The following is a 13,472-nucleotide window of genomic DNA, read 5'->3' on the forward strand; positions in this document are numbered from 1 at the left end:
TCTTATAACTTTTCGTGTTGATTGCATCATTGAATACAAAGAGCAGTAAAACCATTTAAATGCAATTAATCTGCAATTTTAATATTTAAAAACTCGCTGTACTACGGAATACTGTTTTATACATATCCTACCATCGCCTAATTATCAAATGGTAGGATATTAGGATAGGCGATGGCTTACTATCTCGAAAGTTCGACTTACGTAACTCGACATTTCAACTTACTCGAAATGTCGGGTTATTAACTCGTACAATGGCCTTTGGGTTAAATATGTTTTTTTTTCTGTCAGTTATTTGAGATTTCTTGGACTTGCAGAAGTAAAACTATAAATAAAATCCTTAGAGGCTTCAGTGGCCGATTGGTTCAGGTTGCTTGCTTAAAAGCACATACACCTCACTGCTGTGGACGTGAAATGTCATTTTGGGTGTACAATAATTTCATGTGAGGAAGCATCCTGTTGGCTTGTATAAGCTAGGTCAGCAGTTCTACCCATGTGCCTGTTCATGTCTCAAATTATGCACAAAGGGATACCTAGGGTCTTTCTTTAACCATGAAAAACTGGAAAGTCACCAAGGACCTATAAATGTGTGGGTGTGATGTTCAGCTAAACAAAAAAACCCCACCAAACTACCGTTGATAAATAATTTGACATTCTGTGCTCAGCAGATGACTTCCGTTGTCATGAAGTTAAAGGCCAAGTTCACCAAATACTAAGTAACTGGGGTACCACAGATATGCTAGATCATTATACCTCCGCGAAATGAAGTTAGGAGTGTGCCTGTCGATCAATCTGTGGGTCGGTCGGTCGGTACGTTCTAATCCAAAATTTCGAGTTAGTAAGTCGAAATTTCCAGTAACGTAAGTCCAAATTGAGATAGTATCTCGAAATTTCAAGTTCGTAGGTCAGAATTTCGGTAGTAAAATCGGAATTTTGCGTTGCTATCTCAAAATTTCGAGTTAGGTAGAGAATGGAATATAACCCTGTCTGCATACCGTTATAGTAGAAAGAGAATGGAATATAACTTTGTTTGCATTCAGTTGCAGTAGGTAAAGAATGTATTATAACCCTGACTGCATCCCGTTGCAGTAGGTAGAGAATATAATATAACTCTGAAGCATACCGTTACAGCAGGTAGAGGATAAAATATCACCGTGGTTGCATACTGTTACAGTAGAAAGAGAATGGATTATAACACTGACTGCATACCGTTATAGCAAAAGGAATATGAAATATAACCCTGATTACATACTATATTCACTGAATAATCATGGTTGCTAAAGGTGTCGCAAGTAAGGGCTCAAAGAAGGCCGCCGCAAAGGCAAAGGCCGCAAGGTGTACTGACAGGAAACGCAGGAGGAAGAGGAGGGTATCCTACTCTGTCTACATCGACAAGGGTGTTGAGACAATTATACCCTGACACTGGTGTCTCCAGCAAAGCTATGTCAATCATGAACAGCTTTGTAAACGACATCAAGAGAATCGCTGCTGAGGCTTCAAGACTTGCCCACTACAACAAGCGATCCACCATCACAAGCAGAGAGATCCAGACAGATGTACGTCTCCTTCTGCCCGGTGAACTCGCCAAGCACGCCGTCAGTGAGGGCACCAAGGCCGTCATCAAGTACACAAGCACCAAGTGAATTGTTACTTGTAGAACACACAAACAAACGGCCCTTTTTAGGGTCACTAAAGCACCACCAAATTGAGAATCTTTAAGACCAACGTACTGACAGTCCTGCTGTATGGTTCAGAGTCCTGGAATAAAATAGAGAAAAGTGGAAACTTCACAGGTCGCTCAACACGACAGAAACGAAAATGTTGCAGGTGGCAGTTTACTCAGACTATCAGCAACAGGGTGGACGTCTTCCAGAGAAAATGCTTCCGCCGGATTCTCAAGATCTACTGACTCAATAAAATCTCTATTGCAAGTCTTCACCACAGCACAAACACAGCACCTCTCTCAGAAGAGATTAAGCTAAGAAGATGGAAGTGGATTGGTCACGTACACCGTATGGAAGAAGCAGCCATCCACATAGTTGCATGTGGTGGACACCAGCAGGCAGAAGTAAAAAGAGGAAGACCCAGGGAAACTTGGAGAACATCAGTAGAGAAGGAGATGAGGACGGAGAACTGAACCAGGGGTCAAGTACAGATATGGACGAAGGACAGGCCACATTTGAGATATTTGGTGGCGGACTTATGCGCAAACCAGTGCAAAGAGGGGATTAAGTAAGTAAGTAACTGTTACATTAGAAATAGTAGGGAATATAACCACTTGAAGAGTTAAACAAAACATAGCTTAGCATTGTCTTGAACAAAATCATGTAAATTCTACTATAAGCTGATGAACAAACTTATCTCTTGATTTAAATGCCTTTGCTATTTCATAAAGATACTTATAGTAAAAATATGATAAAAATCGATTTCAAACAAATGAGAAAATAATCATTCTAATGGGATATTTGCCATGGGAGACGAATTTATTCGAAGATAAAAATATTTCAATATAATTTTAATGCGTACCTTGCTATTTTAATGAATGTTTGAAATTAACGAAAGTTGTAAATCAATTTAATCAAGAACTTTGATCAATAATATAATAACATTGTTGATTACATTTGAATAATTATTGCCATACCTTAACATTAAAGATATGTACAATATATTACATATGCAAATTTGCAATATTATTCTGAGACTGAAGGTTTTTTAATCAGTTTTCGTTCGCGTGAAATAAAAAAAAATTGGAAAGTTAAAATTTAAGTTAAAATATTTCATTAGTTACATGACTTTCAAATGCTTACGTTAGGTTTATTTGAAAAAAGTTTGATTCTAAACTTGCAGATTGGCTGTATATTTAACAAATGAGGCCTTCCCAGCAAACATCGCGGTTAAATGATTTTTTTTCCAAACAAGTTGCCCAAGGGCAATATGTCGAACCCGCCAGCTGTCAAAAGGACTGAGAGTTGCACACGAAACTCTGTCTCACTGAGACAAATATTTGTGCCAATTAAAACAATTGTGCCAGGTTATTTTATAATCCCACATTCAATGACAAAGTTATTGTCCGGACAAGGTCAATTATAGCCATATTTGACCTTTAAACTCAAAGTGTGACCTTGACCTTTAAGATATTGACACGGGTTTGCGCGCGACACGCCGTCTCATGGTGGTTAACAATTGTGCCAAGTTATTTTAAAATCCCACAATCAATGACAAACTTATGGTCCGGACAAAGAAATCCGGACGGACGCACTAACGGACGGACGCACACACGCACGCACATACACCGAACAGCCATTTGGACGATTATGTCTTCACTCCCTTACGGCTCGACAAAAATGAATAAAAGCTACTTTACGATCTTTACATTAATAAAGTCATAAATCACAAGTGATTAGAAGGGCATGCTTTTAATTGATCAAAGTATAACTTGTGCATTATTTTATTTAATTTTGTAAACATCATTTACATGCTTAGCATTAAACAGAATTCCTGACATAGCTTCATGTAAATCTTTTTCTTCATGTAACTGTCAACTTCTCACATATTACACCGTTGGTGATGGAGAACATATAACTTGATATTAAAGACAATGATCAAACTTGTTAGGAATAACCTTATTCACAGAACGCAGTACCCTTAAAAGAGAAAACCTACATCAATGTATATAGTAGTATAGACGTGTACAGACTACTCGGGTATTCTTGCAAACCAATCTAAACAATCACAACTGATGATAACAAATACTTCGACAAAAAACAATTTTTTGTGGCCATTAAACAGATGTAAACTGTAACATGTACCTATTTTGTTTTTAAGCTAAAATTTTTAAGCTAAAAACAAAACAATATAAGAAAATGCCTCAAACGCCTATTATTTCCTTGTGCTACTGGGTGATTCAATGGAATTATATCAATAAAAAGCAACAGCGCTCATTTTAGTCTTTTTTCTTATATTTAACTTGTTGTTTTATGCGATTTGAACGAACACAAAGTTGACATAGCATTTCGAAGCCGGTGTCCGTAGGTAGACGTCTAAAAGTAGAAATGAATAACAACACTATTATAAATAGCCGTGCTCAAGGAGATCGGGAAAATTGAAATAATAAAGCCAAGCTAGTGACATTTCATAAATCATATAATGTCTTTTTTATTGACAATTTAATCATCTGCTCATGAATATATAAAACGATACTGTACATTTTATTATTCCCATATTTAATGTATATTTCCAAACAATACATGGGAAAAGTAAAATTATAGAGCAATGTGGGGCACCGCCTTTGAACTGCCACTTGGAGTTTAAACAATAATCATCACTTTGATTGAATTTACAAGACAGTGTAAATGAAATATATTCCTGCTCGGCTTGCCACTGTACATGAAGACCCAGTGTCTCTAAAATTGTCCCCATCTTTGATACAGAGCATCCGATGCAAATACCGCTGTTAAATATCTCACACATGGTATCGGACCACTTTATTTTTCTACGTCGATTTTTTATTGTGCTTTATTTATGCAGAATTATCATGCACAATAATAGATGTCCGTTATTTTTCAATTAATCGAAAACTTCACTTCGTCATTTGTTCTGGTACGTCACTGTATGTACACTTTATTGATAGTAGAATAATGTAGAGAGTAATGAATAAACTAGTTAGAACGATGACAAATTCCCAACCACAAGGAACCACATACAGTAAACCGTCCAAAGCATATCATCAAACCCTCAACCAAACAAACAGGGAACTCAACAAGACAATAAACATTGTCGGTCAAACAAATACAGTTCTGGATGCCAAGACAAATACACGGATGACTGACAGACCGCCTTGTCGAGAACGATCTGCAGCAAAACAACTGCACGGTGATGTAACGATTTAAGGGATGCCCAACATCACTCTTGCCGCCACGCCATAACTGCAACAAGTTTTTGAAAACTAACTGTAAATATAATCGAGTACCCATATACGCTTTGATTTTCTTATTTTATAAACGACTGATTATAACTTGCATTTTGTTTAATGTCTGAAATAAATCATTATTAAGAAATAAAAATAAAATTCATATTTGACTTTACCCACGAAAGACGCATTTAAATTACAAGAAACGCGTCCAAACGCATGAATGCGTCGCAATGGCTAAATTAAAAAAGGCGATCCATGTTTGCTCATACAGAATGCATAGACTCACCGTACCTAAACAACATTTATACTATTGTACATAGAAATTACGGTAGATATGGTAAGCACACTTGTTTGGGAAAATTGGCCAGTTTGCTTCGCATAAAGTAAAAAATAAGTTTTCTTGGCTATGTAAATACATTTTGCTGGAGCTCTCAGGGATAAATAGTATTAACAACTTGAGCAAACGTCGGATAATCCATATGAAGATTATCATCAAGACAGCGTGATGTATTGATAAAAGCAGTAATAACGTAAAATGTTCAACACGCAGTCTCTTTCAAAACAATAGAATACAATGATGCGACAAATGGCGCACAACTGATTCCCGTGGGAACACCAGTTTCCTTTTGAAAGGCTGCCTTCCCCCATCGGACATAAATGTTATACAGTCAAATTGGAGAGAACAACAGAAACTTCGTCTCACGATTCTAGCAGTAAATAAAAACTGGCAAGAAATTAAAATTCTCGTTAGCAAAAGTCTTTTTGAATTGAAGCAGATAGTTTTATAGTTATTGATAGTGCAGTAGTAAACAGTAAATAAAGTAGAGAATCTCGTGTAATGACTGAATTGACTGAACTTTGATTATCATATGAGTTCGCCGAAGTCCCTTTTATGACCAAAAGATGTGTTTGAACCACAGTTTTCATGCTATCATTTCACGTGTTTTTATATGAAAATATAGATATATCAGTTGTAGTGCAAATACACAAGAGCTTGATAGCGTTGAAGTTTCTTATGTAATATAGAAATCAAACACATGGTTGAAAGTTTATATCACTTACCATCTTTAAGGACGTTCAACTTTGAAACTTGAATGATATGATCAGTAACCACCTCTTGTTCAACTGAAGGGCTTAAGGTGTGTTTTCCAGTACTATTTAATTCATTACATAAACTATTAAAGTAATGCAGACATTAAATTGATGATGATTTTATTGGCCACTTGATTGGTTTGCTGGAACTAAAACATACCTTGTTTATTTTCAAATTCCAAGAAAGTAAGGACTTTGCAGTAGTCAAAACGCCAAGGGAAAATACAGTTGTCAAAAGATTAAGGGAAACACCACTTAAGTCACAGTGAAGCAAGACAGGGGATATATATCAAACGAATCTGTCCCCTGGGGGGATTTAAGAGCTAATTGTTTTGGAGTTCCATACCTGTTCATTTTACCAGTGGTTATAATGAAATTGAGAATATAAATCTGCCATGTCAATTAAGTAATCTTACTTTTTCTTCGAAATTGAGAGCCCTAATTGGTTGCATCTGTTCTTCGGCCGATTTAAAGTACTAGTATAAGAACTGTGCTAATAAGTTAATGCTGAAACTTGCACAAATTTGATGTTGAACAGCGTTTTATGAATTTCTCGGATTCTACAGGTGACAAAAAACGTTTAAGGACATCAAATAAGACATTTTCTTTCACAAAACGGATCTTCTCTTCTCATTCCAAACAAATTAATGTGCTAACGCCTGCAAACCCTGTTCTGAACAACCTCATGAATTTGAGTAGTGATCTACTGTGCCATAATGATAACACTATTATAGAGTGTACTTGTATTACAGCAAGCATTTTTTTATCGGTCTATTGATTGCCCTTTGCGTAGGACAAGATTATGTACGATAATGTTTATAAAGAACCAATGGTCTTACATGGTACTTTTGTCTTCTTCAGTATAAGCCATTCTAAAGGCTGGAATCCTTTGCTCTTGTTTTAATCACACTAACTATCCATTTCCTCTTGCATCACGGTCTGCTATTGCGATTCCAGATATATCAGCATATCCCGGTGACAAAAAAGTTTCAACACAGCACCCTTTGCTTTTGTGTTTTTGAATGCACATTAATGTATTTCGAGTTATTATTTGTAGCTATATGTAATTCACTATTAGCTGATTGTCTGACGCAATTTTGACTAGCTAGGTTCATACTGCCTATCTCGTGATCACAAGAAGACATATAATGAGATTAACCATTAGTTCTTCCGGTTTAAACTCCTGAGTTGAGTTTTGGCTTCTGATCGTTGAAGGCGGTGCCTACCGGTGTTCTTAGATATTTCAATCTGTTTATATATGTTCGTAAGAATGTCAGTCCTTTACACAGTGGTACTGTTACAGGGGTTCGATATGAGGGAAGTTGCGTTGTAGGAACGTGGTTATTCCTATTGGATATTTCTCTTTGCTTTTTAGTGTATATTGTTGCAGTTGTTTCTCTCTGAATTTCAAATCAATGACCTTAGACTATTTTCTCCAATCATTTTTGAAATTGTACTGTTCTTTCTCCATTGGTTCGTACAGAATGGTCGCGGTAAATATACTTTGTCTCGCCGGGTATCGGACTCTTGCTCTCTGGATCTGTTATCGATGTTTTTGCAAACTTCTGCAACGTAAATTAGAAAAAGACTTTACATTGTCCGTTCCTCTCTGAGGATGAAGGTTGGCAAGAAACAACATTCACTTTATTAACAATCCTATTAAAGTTTTGCATTACTATTATTGTGTGTGCTAGAACAATAATAACCTTTACGTCAAATGTCCTGTCTTTTGCCGTTATATTCGGTGTTACTCACATCAAAGTATAGTATAATTGCCTTCTCGTGAAATACAGTGTACAGAATTATGATCTAAATCTATAAGCACCAATTCCTCATTATATATCAGAGACATGATAGAAGTTTACAGTCCGGTTAGGCACCTATATAAGACCAAATGCACTTGGCCAGTACTTGTGTCAAATATTCGAATCGTGATCTACAGCAAACAGAGCTTTGTGCAGATTAAAGCTCCATTTTACAACGGTACTTAAACTGACCGTGTACTATTTACATTTGTATTCTAACCTATAAGTATTGTAATGTTCATACATATGTGTTCTATTTTAGTTTTATTGTTTTACGGTATGAACACATCTGCAGATGTCTCTAAATTGTTTTTTTGTACTTTTAGCATGTGTAAATGTTGAGTTCTGCTCAACCCGGGGCTAGAGGGCGTGGACGGTAGCATGCATTTTAACTACCGTCCATGAACAGGCTCAGTCAAACCGAGCCTGCAACATTTTCGTTTTTGTTGTGTTGAGCGACCTGTGGAGTTTCCACTTTTTCTATTTTCGTCTTTAGCACTTTTTATCGTTTATATATCTTGAATATATTCTGTTAAGCTCTTTCGAACTCAATTAAACATGAATAATAATAAAAGTAATGATAAAAAAAAATAATAAACTAGAGCTGCTTTTGCGAAAAGCGCATGTCTCCCATCTGAATAGTAAAAAAAGAGTACACTTCAGGAGTAAGTTTTGGTTCATAAAAGTTGGTTCAGTAATTCAAAGGGCCACTCGGTTCTGTAAGTTTTGGTTTACAAATCCAACGTGGTTTGGGTGAGTTCTTCGGATCAGTAATACAAGGGTCATAATTCCGAAGTGCCTGGGCCGATTTGGCTAGTTATCGAGTTTGGCCGAGGACATATTGGCAAACACATTTTGTTCAAGTTTGGTGAAGATCGGATGAGAACTGTTCGACTTAGAGCGCGGACAAACTTTGTGACGGACGGACACACAGACAGGAGTAAATCAGTATGTCTTCCACCACAGTGGTGTGGGAGACATAATAATCAGAGTGGATTACTCATAGCAGAATCATTCTATTTATGTCACTATACAGAACAAATGCATGTCGAGGCCGATGTACTTGACAATGCACATCCTATATGCCTTATCTCCTTCAGCTTTGCTTTGTCGTTTCAGATAGCTTTCAAACATAAGACGTCTATAAGAGCCTTTTCTCGACAACCTGTTTATCAAGAGAAAACATCTCCGATGTAAGAGTTGCAAGATAATTTTAAATAATCGAGAAAATCTTGATGGCAATGTGATCGTTATCTATCTGGGCGAGAATATTCATCTTGCAGTTTGGCAAGATGCAATGGCAATCATTTTGTCGCCTATTATCACTGACATAGCGTCAGATTTGACAGTACATTGCTTTGTTTGTTTAAAAAGATTTTTTTAATGGAGACTAATTTGAAAGGTTGTCACGTGTTTTCAGTGAGTATTACAGTGAATTATGTCTGAAAAATTACGTAAAACAATGTTTCGTCTGTGTAGCGGGCTAAGTGGCTTAATGTAGGGTGAAACCATTTAAAAGATGTTAAATAAATGGAAAATCATTCCTTTGATCTTACTGAATCAAATTAAACTCGGAGTCACATATAAAGCTACAACGGAAGTGTGGTTAAGAAAAATGATACTTTAAAAGTATAACTCTATAATAATTAAATTCAAATACCTATTATTACATACTCATAGCAGCAAAGTATATGATATGGGACAAGTAAATAAAAACATGTTTACGGATGAAATGAATTAACCAAGCAAGATTTAAAGTGGAGAAATGAATAACTGCCTTCATGTGATTGCTTCTTTTGTATTTTCCGTTTTTCTTTGTTTCGATCTAAACATGCATTGCCCTGGAAGGTTTTAGGAAATTCTATGGCACCCTTGAATTGACTGAAAAAAATCTTTCTTAACTGTCACTGAAAAATATGACATTTTTTGGTTTAAGGTACATAACTTTAAAACTTAGACATTGTATCCTTTTAATACAGTTCTTGTGTTGTCAACATCTTCATAAATTGTCATCTGTAACAAGGGAATATATCACTATGTGAGCAGGTCCTTTTTCATTTTCTTTACAATATGTTTGTGTTCGGGTCAATTTAGAACATTGGTGGGTTGAAAACAAAGATGATAAGATTATAGTTTATCAGATTCGAAAGTAACAAATACTTATCATCTCCATCTTTTTAGCGCACACAGGGTTGAAGTGTTTGTCATCGTACATCACTTGAACATCAGGAAACACGTTTCCGCATTTTTAAATTTGTGATCAAATTCTTCTTCCGGTTCAACGATATTCCACTTCCGGTGAACGATAACAACTGGTAATTTAACTTGTCTCTATGTTTAGTCAATCATATACTTTCTTGTTTTCATTTTGTTATTCCAGGAAAAGACAAACTTCACTTTAATCAGAAACTATATCTAACGTCTAGTTGTCTGCTCATTTGCACCAGAAGGGTGTCAAATTATTGCGCATTAAATGGATGTGAAATATTCAGTTTCATCAACTCTTTTCTTGTATTTTTATTTTTTAATCTCGTTCATTTTGGACAATATGCATATCATGTCATTTCATTATTTTTCTTACAATACTGATTATCTTACTTTTTGAATTACTTTAATAAATGCCGCATTTCATATTTGGATAGTGTACATTTTATACTTTATCTACTAATATGTATAATGTAGGTTTAAACGTTTCAATCATGAAAATATTTTCTTTACAAAAACGTGTTAGAATTAAATAAATAAATTAAAACTCAAACTAACATGACCTCTTAGACAACGTGAATAAAACGATATCTCTATTTTTAAAACGTATTGAAGTATAGGAAGTATGTATCATAAATGTTCGAATTTTATCTTGAAACAAACTTAAAATACCAGTATTTTCTTTGCACTTCTTAAAAAATTAGTTCTTAAAGACACTTGGGCGTCAAACAAGATCCATTACAGATAATTATAGTCAAGTGAACACGCTAACGTCTCCATTCTAATCAAAATATCAAAGAATTCAATACGGTATTACTTTTTGGAAAATTATAATAGCATTTAATGTCAGAAAATTTTCAACTTTTAACACTCGAAGTCAGGTGTGGAGCTAGGGAAAACGCGCAACTAAATTTGGTTTGCTTTTTATTTCATTTGTTGCTCTTTACATGGCGCGTTTTGCTGTAAGAAAATATTTTTCGACCTTTGTAAATTAAAATGATCTTTTTTGAATAGACAGGAAAAAACGTATATTTATAAGTGGATGCCCCACACTTAAATGTTCAAATCTAGTTATCCTATGGAATGTTAGTAAAAATATTTTTGAGAGGTAAATATTGTTGATCATGTCTCACAAAATGTTTGTCTTGCAAAAATATTTTCCTCAACGAAATAATTGTAAGTAAGGCGTGGTCATTTTTTCATCTTGAAGCTTGTTATTCATAATCATCATCTTCCAATTTAAAGTTTACATCACTGTCTCGTCTGACTAATACTGCTGACCTAATTTATTTACAACAAGTACCAAGAAGAGTAGTAATTGTTCTTTCTATTTCTTTGCTAACGTCATATTTTTTTTATCCTCCCGGAACCTTGACTGAACGTAATGAAAAGAGGTAATGGTCGAAGTCTACAACACATTGTCGTAAAATATGCTCAATCAGCATGAGATACGAAGCCAGGCAGCAACTCCTACCTTGCGACCAATTATGCCAGTGCATTGTACCAGTTCTGCCGATTAGCGCACAGTTGACAAGAGGACATGCGTTACCTATACTTGGGGAAAGACGGTTCTGACTTTTACTCTATCTCACTTTCATTGGAAAGGCCAGAACAATTTACCAGAGCAAGAACAAACCAGCTGAGGCCAACAACTATTTGAATATTCGCATTACACTGTTGGGATATTAATCATACAACGATACAAGAACTACGGATAGCAATTATATTGCATCTAAAGTACCAACATTGAACATAATTACAGGTCTACATTTACAACCTTACTTGTAAAGTGTGTATTTCGAAACTAGTGGCCTAGTGCCTTACACCTGAAAAATACTCACAGTTTAAATTCAGTTTCAGCTTTGCTAAATATGATTTAAATGTTAAATATCAGAATCTGTGAGAAGATTCTTTGGACGCATAAAACGCACCCCCACCCCACCCCACACCACCACCACATTTCAGATCATCCCCTTGTTTAAAACACGGTGTATCCGCTCCCTCTCCCAATCGTCTCTACTTAAAACACGTGCTTATTATGTAATAACAGAATGCGCACAATAAGAAGGCATTTATCAATCCCATGCCGATTTTATCCTTCTCCATATTACTTTTGTCTTTTCTTATCCAGTTCCCCGCAGAATCCTGCTGGATCAAAGACTCCGTATCAAATTAAGTTCATTTCAGTGGATAAAATTTTACAAACTGTATTATAAGATCGGGACGATAAATTCTTAATTATGATTTTAAAATGCTGATAATACTGCAAATAAAACGCGGTATGATTATTTTGAGGCTTTCGTCGCCGATGTGCGGTGTAATAGTTGAAAAAGTAAGCTATAATAGTATAATGGGGTTGCAACCCTGCAAAGGATTTCCATTTATTTCAAAGAGAAAATACACAGCAGTCGCTTAAACATGCCAGGTATATGTGGGGCATTAAGATAGGGTCGTGGTTAGTTTTTCATCAGGTGTTAAAATGGATGAGAATTTTCTATACATGGAAAATAAATAAGGCATAAACATTTAGAACGATTTCTTATTGAAGAAACAATCAAATGAGGACAAATGAGTCATTTAAGTGGTTCGCAAATTGCAAGTTGAATATATTATCAAGTTATTTTTTTTTTCAGAAATGCTGAATCACTTTTATATGTGTTCATTAGAGGCAAGTGTTTTTGAATGCGAGGATGTAGAAATATTAAAAAAAAGGGATTTCATTGCAATGTTACATAAGTTTTAAATTCTAGTTCAAGTTAACGCAATGGTAATAACCTCATAGCTACACGCCGGTTGTCTGGAGACCATAGCTACACGTCGGATCTCTGGAGACCATAGCTACACGTCGGATGTCTGGGAGACCAAGTATATATTGGGAGAGTCTTGCAAAAAAGGGGTTTTAATGACATTTCTGACGGTTTTAGAGATTTTCCGTTGCAATGGAAGCTGTAACTGATATCAAAGACTTGCATTTACCATTACAACTCATTTCTCCACATAATAATTGTGAAACGTCGGGACTACTGAAAGTCGTTTTCTGGTCTGAAAATCATTATTAACAAAGATATTCAACAGCATATCTGAAAATATGATACATTTATTCCTTGAAGAACTCTGTTAAAGTAATTGAAAAATGGAAAACGTCTTGTCACAATTTTTATATAAATTGTCACATAACACAGTTATGTTTTTTTTTCACTTTCGTTTTCATTAGTCTGTTTATACTGAAGTAAAAAAAAACAAAACACACACACACACACACACACACACACACACACACACACACACAAAGAGACCACTTACTGACTTAGAAATTATGCTGGAGTTACCTTACAACTGGAATTAGCCGTAGAAGGCCATTGGGAGGCAGTGGAAGCAAGACAGCAAACCACTAGCCGACTGAGGCTATTCATGGGAGATAATGAAATATAAGCAACACCGTGATGCCCCATAGCAGTGGA

General features: G+C 35.6%; 1 pseudogene; it reads left to right on the forward strand.

Moving 5' to 3' along the window:
* Window positions 1–1,267: 1,267 nt before the first annotated feature.
* LOC123547745 (histone H2B-like) lies at window positions 1,268–2,130 on the forward strand (annotated as a pseudogene).
* The last annotated feature ends 11,342 nt before the right edge of the window (window positions 2,131–13,472 follow it).

Source organism: Mercenaria mercenaria, chromosome 9, assembly GCF_021730395.1.
Source record: "Mercenaria mercenaria strain notata chromosome 9, MADL_Memer_1, whole genome shotgun sequence".
NCBI lineage: Eukaryota > Metazoa > Mollusca > Bivalvia > Venerida > Veneridae > Mercenaria > Mercenaria mercenaria.